We start from the raw sequence: 14,791 nt of genomic DNA, 5'->3' as shown, positions 1-14,791 counted from the left end.
AGACGTCCGGCACCTGTATTTCACAATGATATCTGTAATGGAAAGTTTTTGGGATAAAGGTCATTTTCATTATTGTTTTGTTTGATTCTCCTCGGACCAGAAGTCTTTGGAAAGATATTCCATTTCATCTGACTGATATTAGTAATTGGAAAGAAAGATCAACAACACTGTAGTAGCCAGCATAGGCAGAAAATTTTGGCTCCAAGAATTTGATGAAGAACTGCTTTTCCCTGGAGAGAGGGTGCCGGAGCTGATGTTTTATCTTCAACATGGACACCAACTTTCACTCCTTGAAAGCAGAAGCCTCTGCCACTGATGAAGTATTATGGCCTTGCTTCTTTCATTTCAAACACAATCTCACCCACCTCTTGTTATACTTGTCATGAAATCTTTCTCATTACATTTCTGATAGCTGGTTTTATTCACCTCCAGAACACTATAGAGATTCTCGTCAAATCCAAAATCTGCAAAAAAAAAAAAAAAAAAAATTCTTTCTTTCTAAATTCTTCTTCAAGTACTAAAAAGACACTTTCTTCTCCAAACCATAACTGGAAAAAGGATGAACTTAATTAGTATAGACAAGAAAGAAGAAGCTAAACCCCCTCTTCTAGTAAGGAGAAAATAATTTGCTGCAAAGAAAACATACTGAACAAAAAAGGGGCGAAACAAAAGCATAGTCAATACTTCAGAGGTGCTTCAAAAAGCCATAAAAGTGGGCATAATTATCAATGTTACCTATAAAACCTGAAAAGACACTCTATCCCATAATCGTAATTAACCTTCAAGAGCAAGTTTCCGGAACTCACTATACATAGAAGGGAGTAGGGACAGAGATATCCCTAAGGAAATATCACCAAAACCTGTACAGTGAATTCATTTCCTGCATGCAAAACCAGGGGCCACCACGAAAAAAGTTCTATTTCCATACATCTAGTGAAAATGCATGCAAAGGAAACCTTTATATTTCGAAAAAAAAAAATGCAAATGCTCAGGTGACGTACACTTGCTGGGTTTATAATGGTTTGCAACAGAGAACAAAGAAACATCCGCAAACAGATGGGAAGCAGAAGAAAGACCATTCAGTTTTTTAAAATACATAAAGATCTATGCAGACAACAGAATTTTGACGGTAATACTTTAAACTATATTCAATTTTCTTCACTTACAAATGACATAATGGGGAGGTAAAAGATGAAAGCACACCACACAACCTATTTCCTGTGTGACTAAGATGACTGAGTACTAATACAAAACAAAGACAAAATTCAAAAAGAGGTACAAGAGTAAATACTTTTAGTAGAACTTACCTAGACATGAGAATCAATTAAACAATAGAAGTTAGTTGTGCAATAGTTGATCTTTCATTTCATGTAAAACAGTTATTTAATAACTTAGAAAGTTCTGAAAGAAAGTCCACCTCACTGCAACCAATTCCCAACTTCTTCCTGTCACTCAGGCAGCGCTTATGAAACTTTAAGTAACTGAATGTAAAAACAACTGAATTAGCCAACTCTGCTTTTCAAGTGCTCATTCTCATTCTCTCAATCCCTATATACCTCTCTGAGCAAGTACAAGTACATGCAGAAGGGCTCTAGCACAGACCACAAAGAAAGTCTGTTTTAGGTACAACAAAAATCTGACGATGTCATGAAGTTATATGTCGAACTGTGCAAAAGTATACAAAAATACATACATATATTAGAGAAAAAATCCACCATCCCTTACTTCTGTTGCTTGAAATCATTTTCTTCTAACCGCTGATGACTTGGATGCTGAAAAGGTGGAAATGACTTTGGCAAGGAACCAACTGGTGGACTGCTAGAAAGAGTTCCATGTGGTGAACAGCTCAACTTGGAAGGCGGCCTAGAGCTGTAAAAAATGCTTAGACATCCATTAGCTACGGAAAACCTTAAAGTCTAGTCAAATAAATTAGGTTTCATGTATATTTGAAACCGGCAGTAATCTGTATTCTTGCACTCAAAAGCAAGAAAAAGTTCTACTATTAGAAAACAAGCCAAAAGAACCTCAGTTACTCATGATATTTAAAATGAGGAAACGGTCACTCAGAACTAACCCATAACTATCTGGAGGAGTAGAACCAAAGAAATATCCAACCGAATTACTTGGTGGACTTTCTGATATTATTGAAATTGAGTTGTGACTGGTTCCATGATTCTTTAAGTTGCTGGAGAAAATTCTCTGCTTCTGGAATGAATGTTGCCTTGAGAAACCTTTATTTTGCTTCCTTCAGGAACTTTTTCCTCCAGACTCCACAAGACTACTGCTCCCCGCGGCGTTTTCACCTATCTTCGAATTTGATACTCCCGATGCACTCCTTGGAGACCTTGGATTTCCATCTTTATTCTCATAAATAGAGTTATTCTTTCTACGACTAAATCGTTTAATTTTCAGCTCCTGTTCATAACGGTCACCAGCAAGTAATTAGATTACAGAAAAAGACGCAACTTATAAATATGTACCATAACACAGTTTTAAATAAATTAGAAAAGCTTGTCCCTTGAACTGTTCATGGAAGTAAAGACCATCATTTATCACAACAGCAAGCTCACTGGATATGGACTTTGAATCTTTCGCACCAGCTTTTGGTCCTTCACCTGTCCCACTATTCTGCACATCAGAAGAAATAAGTACGTGCCATCAGAAGAAAAACAGAAACATTCGAGTGTTTAATATGAGTAAAACATGATCCAAACAAAATGCGTGATCACGGCGTAACCTAAAAACAGAGAGAGAACATACCAGTCTCAATAAAAAATAAGAATATCAGAAGAAATTGGAAGAAAAGAGATGCAAGAGTAGTGGACCAGAATGTCCTATCTTAATGTCTCTAAATTCGAAATTATTGCTGATGTGAAGAAAATGGTTATCTTTCTATTTGCAATTGGGAAAGAACGCTGCCCTCTTGAATAAGTTTACATTGCTTCAACTGCACAACATGGAAGTATTACATTATGCACGTACATGCTTCATAAATGTGATGTCTACGAAATAACAGATTTAGATGGGGTATTATATATATATATATATATATATATATATATATTCTTTTTGAATTGTATTTCCATTCATTTCAAAGTAAAGTCGGACATTCTTATCATTTTCTCATGACATCAGACAATCAATATGATACTATTGGAATGTCATGATATCAGACCAACTATCTTGAATTAGCAAGTAAATACATAAACTTAGAAGTTAGAAGATCCCTTGAAGCTATTGCAACGACCCAATCTTTAAACATGAAGTACAACAATAACAATTAACAACGCAAAAAGAGAATTCATACAAAGCAGTACCACATTACCTGGGTAACAATCACAAGTCTCTGAACATCCTGATCGTTGATAACCATCTCGTCATCTTCATCATCCATTCTGAACAAAAAATGCCATTCAGAATTGAAGGGAAGGTTATTAGCATCTAGGTGTTTAAAACTTGCCTTTAAACAGAAAGTCGAAATTTCCCTAGCTCAAACGAATTAAATACAAAAACAATCTAGTACCTTTTAAGTGCTGAAAGATTCTTTAGTGCTTTTTGCTCGAGCTCTAGCTCTTCATCAAGCATAAATGTGTGTGCGAAATCATTTGATACGTCAGCAACATTTTGTATTGTTACATCTGATAATAATTCCATACTTTCAGCTTTATTGTCAGTAAACCTTACAGACTCAACTCTTTGTAACTGTTCGACATCTTAGAATTTAATGTGGGAATCAGCAATTAATTTGCTGTTCATTTCCACCATAGAATGCTCATTTCTCACAATTTAATAGAACTTGCGCAACTGCATGTTTTCTGTTATTTTTACGTGTTACTTCCATAGGATTGGCCACAGCTGAGACACGCTCCAAGCTCCCACCATGCAATGTAAATTTATCATTTTCTTCAGAAGTGTTCCTTCAATTATCTTCATTCACATCACCATTTCCACATGAATCAGTGGCATTCTCTTCAAGTTGGTACTGAGTAGCCTGAGGTTCTGATGACAATGTTGTCTTCGAACTAGCTGGAATCCACTTGGACCACTCGTCATGTCTCCGTAGCTTGTCACTCTATAATATCAATTACCAAGTAAAGACAAGGCCATCCAAGCAAAGAACAGCATCGGAAAAGGAGTGTCACTTGCCAGTGTACAACAAAACAATTACAGATTGTCAACATAAGTCTGTCCCCTCGAATTTAATTGATACAGATGACAGAACTCACATTAAAACCTTAAGGTATGTATACCAGCAAAAACACCACCCTTAGAAACTTGTTAAAAAGAGACTTCTCGACAAAACTATTATGAATTTGGGAAAATCATACGTATACCGTGGATGAAATCAAATTACATTATTATTATTTAGTTTAAAAATTGGTCGACATTTGGCTCAGTTAATTGATCCATTGAATATGCTACTTTTATTGAAAGAACATGTTCAAATTTTCTTTCCAAGAATAAAAAAAAGTTGATGAGTGTCACAAACCCATTAGGCTCCTTAATTAGATAGAATAGTTAATCAATATTAATTTTAAACTCATGTTATACATGGGGCAAGCAATTGTTTTATATTTTTTCTTACAAATACTATTATTACTTATAAAAAATTACATATTTATTTTAAAAACACTATACTATTAATAAGAATTTATATTCCCATTACCGTATATTTAGCTAAAAATCCAATTTTAATAATATGAGTAGTAAATATATGTGCAATAGTATTCTAAAAAAATTAAATCTAATGATATATGAACCTAATAATTTTATATGCAAATTTAACTTTTTTATCATAAAATTATAATTTAACCGATAAGATTAAATTTTTTTTATCTTTGACCTTTAACAAAATAACACATATTTTCGAAAGGAATAAAAGTAGAGTAATTATTATGTATTAATGCATATACCATTTTTATTCTATTACCCATTTCAAATAAGTTATTTGTGTTTTAAATACTTTAATTTTCTAAATGATACTACATGTTTTTATATCTTATAAGAAACCAAATTTTTTGTAAAGTTTTAAAATTTTCAAAAACCCATTTAAATAATATTTTATTAGAAATAAAGATGAAAACCTACTATATACAAGTTATGATTATTAATGTGGTTCATGAATTAATTGTTTATGACTCATCAAACACATTAGGATTATTAATTATCAAGCAAAGTTACGAGAAAATATTTGTTAACCATCACAATAAATTTCTTAAAACTAGTATTCCATATCATTCATTTGTGTAAAATTTTTCTTAACCCTATATTCAAAAACTTTTTTTGAAGAGTATATTAGTAAAAAACAAACTCCTATGTTATCAAGAAAATTTAACCAACATCAATAAAAGTTCCCAAAAGGAAGTCACAAACTCGAACTCAAATTACCATAACAAAATTATCGATAAAAAAGATCTTAACATAAGTGAAAACAATCAACATATTACGTTTAAAATATGTTACATGTATAGTTTGTTAGCTTTATAGGTGAGATGGTGATTAAAGAGGGAGTAAATTGAATTTCTCCAAATTATTTCCAAACAAATGATTTCAATATAATTGAATGAAAACTAAAACCAATATCACAATATGATGCAAACAATAATGAATTGATGAACTATAAGCAAATATGACCTATAATCAAAATAAAGAGATAAAGATAGAGAAATCAAACATAAAAATTTATAAAGGTTCGATCTTTTTCCACAAGGTATCTACGTCCTCTCTCTTGGTTGTTCACACCAAGGATTCAATCCACTATACTTAAATTGAAATTACAATCCTATCTTTTTCTCACTAAGGCTTAAGATAGAAACTTTATACTTTCTACTTTTTAGGCTAAGTCGTAACGTCTCAATCCCATAAATTCAAAAGGATACCTCACATTTTGATTATAGAATCACTTTAATAACAATGCAAACTTAAAACACCTCTCAAAAGCTAATTATTTGCCAAATAAAGTACAAGAAAATGTGTTGAATAAAGAACAACAATATTTTGGATACAAAAAATACAAAGGATATTGAACTTAAGCTCTAAAAACTCTTAATTCTAAGAAAAAATGAAAATTTAACTTGTTAGCACTTGCTCTCTTGCTTCATCAACTTTTTTGGTGTGTTGAAATGGCTAATATATAGAGAAAATGAAGAGCTAGTCATTAGGGATGCTTAAGAGAAGAAAATAGCCATTGAATGCTTGAGAAACTAGCCGTTAGACATATTTTGGGCATGATCTGATTGATCCCTTTCATGAGGGGATTGATTAGTTCATATTTTGAACCAATTCAGGCTTAAAAATAGCCTACCCGATCGATCCCTTTATGTAAGGGATCGATTGGTTCAAAAGGGTGATTGATCCCCTACATATGGTGATTGATCCCTTTTTCATGCACAAGCACAAACCTACATTCTATGAAAAAAATCAATCGATCCTTTCTTAAGGGGATCAATCATGTCCATGGCTAGTTGGTTGACTTCTGTTTTGCACTCTACTCACTAATTTGATTATATCTTAAGCTATACAAATTCAAATCACAAATCTTTTGAAGATTTAGAAACTAGACTTAAAGGCTTTTCTATCTAAAATTCATCACGTAATTCATTGTATACGAATTATAGTGAATTTTTAAAATTACCTCTTGTGTAGTTTTTACATAACTACAAAGTGTCTAGTAAAAATTCAAAATTTTTTCTTAACAAATTTGAATTTTGATTTTGTTTGATCCATTAGAAAGTAGACTAAAGGAGCTTTCCAACCATATAAAATTCAAATATTAAAACTTTGTGAATTAATACAGAAAAATAAAACAAATTTAATGTTAAAAAACTTTATTCTTGTAAAACAACTTTCTTAAGTTAATCTATTTCTTAAAACAAATATTATCAAAATTATATTAAGTTCAAAATAAATAACTTCAATTTAAAAACAACAATTAAACTTTTTATTTAAGCTCAAACAAATAATCTTTAAAGATAGATTTGGTTTGAGAAATATGAAAACAAAGAAAGGTTTATTTATACTTTGAAAAACATATTATTTATTTAATACCAAAATATAAAACTTAAAAACATGTACTAAATAAATCATTTTCAAAATCTTGGTCAAGCTTATTTAATTTATTATTTTATCATTTCAAAATAAGGATCAATTCAAAGCTAACATAGCTGATTCATACAAAATAAATTAAAATAATAGAAATAAAGATGTAGATTTATAATATACAGGTTATGATTATTGTGGACACCCAATTTAGTCCATATCCAGAACTAATCGAATTTAGTCTCGATTTAAGCCTAATTGAAAAATTTTATATTTTATTTTTATTTTTATTTCCTTTATCTTTTTATTTTTACTGCATTTATCTGTATATATATATTATTTATTATTTTGTTTAATTTTATGTGATTTTTATTATTTGTTGATTATCCTTAGTTATATCAATTTGTTTATTTTTACCATTCTTATCATGTTTTTACATTCAAATTATCTGATTATTAAAAAAAAAAAATTGAAAGCTTATTCAGTGACGATCTTCATAGGAAACAGTTTAAGATTAAGTGATAGTTGTTAGTTTTTTAAAAGAAATTCTAATCTTGATAAAACTCCTCTAGTTTTTTTTATAAATAATGTTCTAATGAACAAAAGCAAAGACACAGAGAAAATCAGAGGAAATCATATAGAAAAATCGAGCAAGAACCACCCCACAAACAAAATCCAAGCAAACTCCAGCAAGTCCCTCGTACCAAGTCTTCATACCTATTCACTAGTCACCAAAAATCATACCACCTTCATCACCCCACACACCATGTACACTGTCACCATCGCAAGAACCGATCGAAGGCCCTCTTTGTCAATTCCATTCAGCTTCAATTCCCTTAGTAAAATCACAAACCTCCAACACATATAACCACTAGACTACCTATTGTCACCACCTTCCCTAAACCATTGGAAAGAACCCATATCACAGAAGTTAGTTGCGATAGTCCACAACAGTTTTAGCTGAGACCTCATGCCTTTATAAGTATCAATTCCACCCACCACCGAGTCTGTCTTTTACCACCATAAACCTGCCAACAATCTCAGCAAATATTCACAATATCAACCACAGTATAGGAGAGCAAACACAAAACCACAACAAACTAAACATTAACACAAGCAAAATCATTTAGGAATTCGATAAAGATACATACAATCATAGAACCCATAATAGGCAAGGAGAACACCGGTGACAGAAAAAGATGCGGCAATAGTGGTCTGCGACGATCAATGTGAGATTTTGGAGATCGAAAACGATAAAAGTACAGAGTAAGTGCTGGAGACAGGCATATCTAAAGATCAACTTGATCGAATAGTAAAGAAAATTGAGCAGAACCGCAGCTTTAACTACAATCTAAGAGGTTTTGGACCTTTTCAAAGGAAACTAATTTCAGAAAGAGGGAGAGAATGTCGAAAGGAGCTTGTGGAGATCTTTTGGAACGATTTCAATGACGGTGAGTGGCGACCAATGGCAGTGTGCGATGACGGTAGCAACAGACGGCCACCGATTTTTGCATTTGGCTTGAAGCTTGGCTTTGTTCATTTGGGAACTTAGAGTGAGAAAGATATATATGATTTTTAGAGAGAAAATTGAAAAGGAAATGGAAAATTTTTAACTTTTAAATTGATTTTAAACATTATATTTTAAATAGTCAACACCTGCGCGTTTGCCATTAACTCGACTCAGAACCCGCATTGGAAACCCAAAACCCTAGAGTCTAGTTTTTAGCTAAGTTGTTGAATCAAGCCATGAGCCAAGCCGAGTTGATTTTTTCTTTTGAGAGGAGCCAAGCTATCAAGTCGTATTCAAAAGGCGAGCTAGAAACTTTTCTTTTGTATTGTTTTGGTACTTTTACCTTTTATTTTATTTTTTATTTTATTTATTTGTTGAGTTAGAAAAGAATGTGAAAAATGAAAAAATAAAACATTACCAATATATTATAGGGTTTTAAAATAAATAATTAATAATTTTAAAAATTGAACAAATAAATTTTACCAACATGTTTAAAGGTTAAAATTTTTTGAAAAAATGAATTTTCCATAAATAAACCTTATCGACTTATTGAAAATTTTGTAATTTTATAAATCAGGTTTTACCAACATATTCAAAAATTTTATTAATTTTTGACAAAAATTAAAATTTTAAAAAGAAATAATTTTCATAAAATCTTACCAACATATTGAAGGATAATTTTTAACAAAAAATCTTATCATCACATTGAAAGATATTTCTGAAAATAAAATATTTATATAAAAATTAGATTTTGAATCTCTAATGATGGAAGTGAAGGTGTAAGCATGCATGCATGCTATGCACAAAATATTATACTAATATATTTTAAACATAGATAGCAACTTTTTTCATCTATGCACCTAAATCCCTAAAATAATTATAAATATATTTGAATTTTCAAGAATCAAGATAATAATTAGTAGTTGAAAAAATAATAAAGATAGTAATTAGAAAGAAAACACTTAACTTTAGAACAATTGATTTTCCATAAAGGTTGAGTGAGGCCCCATTCAATAACCAATTGTAAAAAAAATCAAACCAAATAGATTCAAAACTCATATTTATGAAATATATTATGATAATACAAAAAATATTTGAATTCCAAAGCAAAATGTGTATTCCAAACTTAAAAAGTCTCTTCTCAAAATGTTTTTTAAATAAATTATTATACAACTATGATAAAACATGCATATGAAAGATTTTAATACAAAAAAGAAAAAACAACAGTAACCAAAATAATATAGAGATAAACATAAAATGATAAAAACTTTAATAGTAATTAACTTCATTAACTTTTGTGCATTTAATCTATCTATATATAACATTATAAAAAAAAATGACTACCTGTACTCCATGACAAAAAGAGTTTCACCAATTAAAAAAAATGTAATGATGCAATCTATTTCTTAAGAATCCTCAAAAAAAAAAAAAAAAAACTCTTACTTATATCGGATGAGTTTTAGAAATTAATTATCAAATGATTTGTAACTTTTGAATGATTCATTTATTAAAATAAAATTAAGAACTAAATTAAGAGTAATAATATTTTAAATTAAGAGCAATTTATGTTTGATTATTAGAATAGTCAAATATAATGTGTATTTAAACTATTTTTAAGAAATGGAAAGAGAAAATTTTGAAATTAGTATAACAAAATTAATTTGATTTGACATACCAAATATAATTCTAATTAATTTGATCTATTAATCATTTTGAAATCAATGTATTAAAGATATATACATAACCTCAAAGGTGAAGCCAATAAATTATATTTTTAAAAAGTTGATAAGTAGCCAAATAAGTTATATTTTAAAAAATTGATAAGTTGTATTGTTAATAAGTGTAATTTAGTAGCTGACTAATAAAGAAGAATCTTCGAGTAACGAAGACCTAGGAATGATGCAAAATGAATGTTGAATTGGATAATGAACGGTGATAAAAAGATACAAATTTAGCAAATGATGGTTAAAATTAGGTTTATCAAAATAAAAACCTAAAGTTATGTATACAAAAGTTATGTTGTAGATCAATTAGAAAGGCAACTTTTAAAAAATAAAAGTGAGAATTGAAATAATAAATATTATGAGTGAATAATGGTTAAATAATAACATTTGGATATTGAGAGTGAAATAATTTATTTCATTAACTTAATAATGTAAAATCAACTAAATATTTTTTTTATATATATTTACACATGGCTTACATTAATTACTCGATTGAATACCATACTTTATCAAATATGAATATATTAAATAATTGGTTAGAAGTCTGTCCTTACTTTACATACATATGAAAGAGGTAAGTTAATTAAAAATTTAAAAAGAAATAAATATAATCAATGCATTGAAATATTTTAAAATTTTATGAAATCAAATAAAACTAATTAAATACAGAAAACGTGTCAATTGTTTAATATCATCCACATATTATGTAGACACCCATTTATGTCCGGAGCAAATCAAGGTTGATTTTTCTTATTATTATCACTTTGTTATTACTATAGTATAGCATGTTATACAATATTATAGTATAGTATTATTATTAGTATTATTATAGTATAATACCTTATACCATATTATAGTATGTTATTATTATTATTATTATTATTATTATTATTATTATGGTATGACAGTATTAAATGTCCCATCACACATATCACAATGTATTGTCACAAGATGGTAACATATGCTAGCAATGAGAAGCTATTCATGCACGTTTTTCAAGACAATTTAACTAGATCTGTAGTAAGGTGGCATGTTCAGTTAGACGAGACCCCCATAAAGATATGAAAAAATCTAACCCGACCTTTTATTAATCAATACTGCCATATCATTGATATGGCTTTTAACCGCATTTTCTTACAAGGAATGAAAAAGAAAGCATCTGAATCCTTCAAGTAATATGCTCAAAAGTGGCAAGATGTGGCTATTCAAGGACAACCTCCCTTAACAGAGAAAAAAATTATAGTGGTGTTTGTGAGTACTTTAAATCGCCATACTATGAAAAAATGATAGGAAATGCGACTAAAAACTTTGCTGATATGGTGATTTCATGAGAAATCATCGAAAATGCCATAAAAAATAGCAAACTTGAAGAAGAAGAGTCTTCCAAAAGAGCACCTAAGAAGAAGGAGAATGAGACTCAAGCGTGAGTCTTGAAAGATAGCAATTCAAAATCTATTTTCAGCCCACCTATCCTATATACTACCACACTATGAACCATACTTTCATATCCCCTTACCAACCAACTACACAACCTTCTTATCCATCCTCACCACTCACTTGTTCACCTAGTTGGCACTATGAGTAATGCCAAATAACCACAAATAAGGGAAAAACCCACCTTTGATCCTACACCTATAAGCTATATTGAGCTATATCAAGAACTTTACAAAAATCACCTCATTACCCCTATTCTTGCAAAACAATCGAAACATCCTTATCCCAAATGGTTTGACACCATCACCCTATTGTGACTACCATTATGGAGTAATAAGTCATTCTACTGAAAATTATCTTTTTTTGAAACAAAAAGTGCAACATCTGATTAAATAAGGGCTGATAAGTTTCGATACTAGTGAAAGCTTAGCACCTAATGTTAGTAGGAATTCTTTACCCAATCATACAGTTAATGCCTGGGACAAGGACAAAAGACATATAAAAAGAAAGGTAAAAAAGATTAAAATGTCATTTAACTAACTGTATAACGTCCTGTGTGAGGCCAGATTGATACAACTAGTAGCCCTGCACACCAAAATGGAAAGATACGTCCCTAGGCAAAGATGTATATCATGGTGGAACTCCAGGGTACTCTATTAATATTTGTAAACAATTTCATAAAGAGGTGCAGAAACTAATGGACATTTACCAAATTGAGTTATATAAGGAATCAAAAGCCTCGGAAGATATTAGGGTAGCTATGACAGATAGATGGGTGCCTAAGCCTATCACCATCTGTTGTAGTGAAAAACCAAAATTACTCAGGAATAAATTCATTCCCAAGGTAATAGCTTTTAAAGTCCCATGCCCGTTCCCTTATAAATATGATAAGGTTATACCATAGAGATATGATTACGATGTAACAATTTAGGGGAAACAAAAAATTATGCCAAAATCTAAATTTGCTAATATAACAAAAGTAGTTATGCTTCAAAAGTCATAGAGAAAATAAGAAAAGAGAAAGAGAAGCTAGCTGAATAAGATGCCAACCAAAATCTCTTTGTTGTCACTTCTTTTAAACTTGGAACCACATTGTAATGCCCTATTAAAAGTGTTAAATCAGGCTTACGTGGCCCATAACGTGTCTATAGAATATGTGAATCACTTGGCAAGAAACCTTGTGATGCCGTATCATATCTCTTTTAATGATGATGAGATTTTGCTTAAGGGTAAAGGAAGCATAAAGGCTTTATACATCATTGTCAAATGCAAAAGCCATATCATAGCCAAAGTCATTATTGATAATGGATCAACTATCAATGTTATACCCATGTTCACTTTAACCAAATTACCATTTGGTATGTCTCATATCCAAAGTAGTCATATGGTGGTCCAAGCATTTGATGAAACTATATGAAAAGTCTTGAAAGATGTTGAATTGCCATGCAAATTAGGTCGTGCACCTTTAACATAAAATTTTAGGTCATGGATATGTTCTCATCATATAGTTTTTTATTGGGAAGGCCATGGATCCACAAGGTGGATGCTAGCTTTTCCTCACTGCATCAAAAGATCAAATTCAATGTGAAAGGACAATTAGTGATTATAGTTAGAGAAACATATCTATTGGTGACTTAACTTATAATTGCTCCATATGTAGAAGCGATAGAAAAATCGTTGGAATGCTCTTACCAATTATTTAAATTGGTCAATACAATAAGTGAAGGGCTCAAATTCAGTCGGATTATGATCAATCAGATGATTAATAAGAGTTGGAGTATTGGGTTCGATTTAGGTAAAAGTCTTTAAGAGATAAGAGAGCTTTCAAAACTTGAAAACAATAGTGGTAGAGTAGGATTGGGTTACGAGATGAAGAAAGTGCAAAATGATAGCAGAAGGGTAAAGAATGGACTGATGGTTATTCCTCATTTAAATAAGACTTTCATCCCTGAAGGATACATACACTCGAGAACTAAGGAAAACATAAGAGAAAAACCAAGATGGGAGGAAGCTTTTCCCAAGTTATCCATTCACGTGGTGGATAATGAAAGTTAAAATAAGGAAGCTTTGGTTTACCCATGTGCATCCGGTTATAAATTAATGAATTAAAGGGTCATCTAGATGCCTATTGTTTTTTATTTTCTCTCAATATAATCACATATCATAATTACTGATGCCTAAAAGCGTTAAGATAAACTCTTATGTTTGGGCATTTTATTCTTTATTATTCTAATAAAAGTAAGAGTATGCATTTTATCCACTTCTTTTATTCTATTCATCAAAGCATTTTACTAATATTTTTTATTTTATCAATTTTTAGGCCCTCAAACGAACATGAAGGTAATTATGACAATGATATAGGGTTTAATTTTTAAAATTTGATTAATACTGATGAACTCGATATTGAAAAAAACTTTGAAAAATACACTTTATCTTTGGATTTAATGAGACTAACTAAGCAAGAAGATAAATCCATTGAGCCTCATTAAGAAATTATTGAAATGATCAATTTGGTTGATATCGAAAATAAAAAAAAGTCAAGATTGGTACTTCACTTTCAACAGTTGATCGACAATGGTTAGAGGATTTGTTTCAAGAGTTTGGGGAAGTGTTTGCCTAATCCTATCAAGATATACTTGGGCTTAGCACTGAAATAGTAAAACATAGGCTACCTTTGAAGTTGGAATGTAAGCTGATGTAGCAAAAGTTGAGAAGAATAAAGCTAGAGATGTTATTGAAAATTAAAGATGAAGTAAAGAAGCAATTTGATACAGACTTTCTGCAAGTGGTTAAATATCTTGAATGGGTGGCTAATATAGTACATATCTTAAAAAAGATAGAAATGTACGAATGTGTGTAGACTATCGAGATTTGAATAGAGCTAGCTTGAAAGATAATTTTTTTTTACCTCACATAGATACTTTGATGGATAATATAGCTCGACATGTGGTATTCACTTTCACTGATGGATTCTCTAGTTATAATTAGATAATAATGGCTTCATATGACATGGAAAAAACCATATTTATAACTATATGGGGAACTTTTTGTTATAAGATCATGCCCTTCGAACTGAAAAACACCG

At 30.5% G+C, this 14,791-nt stretch overlaps 1 pseudogene; it reads right to left on the bottom strand.

The window, feature by feature from the left end:
• Positions 1–517: 517 nt before the first annotated feature.
• LOC149518339 (la-related protein 1A-like) lies at positions 518–8,010 on the bottom strand (annotated as a pseudogene).
• Positions 8,011–14,791: the final 6,781 nt, after the last annotated feature.

The sequence above is a fragment of the Durio zibethinus genome, chromosome 6 (genome assembly GCF_047325235.1).
Source record: "Durio zibethinus cultivar Kanyao isolate XHJ-2024 chromosome 6, ASM4732523v1, whole genome shotgun sequence".
Taxonomy (NCBI): domain Eukaryota; kingdom Viridiplantae; phylum Streptophyta; class Magnoliopsida; order Malvales; family Malvaceae; genus Durio; species Durio zibethinus.
This window is presented reverse-complemented; position numbering and strand designations above follow the sequence as displayed.